Source organism: Perca flavescens, chromosome 19 (genome assembly GCF_004354835.1).
Source record: "Perca flavescens isolate YP-PL-M2 chromosome 19, PFLA_1.0, whole genome shotgun sequence".
Classification (NCBI taxonomy): domain Eukaryota; kingdom Metazoa; phylum Chordata; class Actinopteri; order Perciformes; family Percidae; genus Perca; species Perca flavescens.
This window is the reverse complement of record NC_041349.1, coordinates 8,710,965-8,712,000: the sequence shown is the minus strand read 5'-3', so window position 1 is coordinate 8,712,000 and position 1,036 is coordinate 8,710,965. Positions and strand designations below refer to the sequence as shown.

The 1,036-nt window shown below is 32.6% G+C and overlaps 1 protein-coding gene across 1 annotated transcript in view; it reads left to right on the top strand.

Moving 5' to 3' along the window:
• otud4 (OTU deubiquitinase 4) overlaps positions 1-90 on the top strand; it is a 44,672-nt gene extending 44,582 nt beyond the window's left edge. The window contains exon 21 of the mRNA XM_028564595.1: positions 1-90. This exon is cut by the window's left edge and continues 1,296 nt beyond it. The gene's annotated coding sequence lies outside the window, so the exon portion shown is untranslated.
• Positions 91-1,036: the final 946 nt, after the last annotated feature.

Genomic DNA, 1,036 nt, shown 5'->3' with positions numbered 1-1,036 from the left:
ATTTCTTTTTGAGAAACACTGCTGTACAGAACTAAAGGTGTTGGTGTTTTTCTATGCGATTGAATAAATAAAACATTGGTTCAGATGGTCTCGGTTTGGGTTATTATCGCGTTTTTATTCAGAGATCTAAGCATCCAATTTTGCCTGAAGATAAATCCCTTCTTTCTTTTAAAAAAAAAAAAAAGAGAAATAAAGTCCTATTACAGTATGTTGAAATAAAGTCATAGTATGTCGAAATAAATTCATATTATAATATGTTGAAATAAAGTCATAGTATGTCAAAATAGTCATAATATGTGTAGTATAATGTCAAAATCTGTGTAAATTATTCTCTATAAGTAGTTCTCTTATTGTTCCATATTTTTCTTACTGTGTTGAAATATGGGGGCATGCTTACACCACAAACACAAAACCTATTTTTTTTTACAAAAAAGCCATAAGGATAATTAATCATTCATTGTATAATGAACCGACAAATTCGATATCTTGCAAATTTAAAGCAATAAAACTTTCTGATCTTGTCAGTCTGAATACAGCTGTCATTATGTTCAAAGTCTATAGCAGGGATCACCAACACGGTGCACGCGGGCACCAGGTAGCCCCCAAGGACCACATGAGTAGCCCTCAGGCCTGTTCTAAAAATGAAAATTGAATATTGATATTATCTGTTTCCCATCTTGTTAAGTCATTGTTGATAATTATTGTGAGAAATCATTAACATGATCAGTGTCTTCACATAGATGAGTGTCATTAATCATTAATAATCATATATAACTAAAGGCAAACTGAGCACATTTGTCATTTCAGAAGAGTGTATCAAACTGGTAGCCCTTCGTATGACTCAATACCCATGAAGTAGATCCCAGTTTCAAAAAGGTTGGTGACCCCTGGTCTATAGGAAAAAATTGCCTGAAAACATTCTATGTTTGTTGGAAAAAAGAGAACAGAAATATAACTTAAGAGGAGAGAACATGTTTAAAAAAACAAATGGTCCAAACAAACTTTAAAATGAATACCGTTTCGGTAAAAGGGGTCG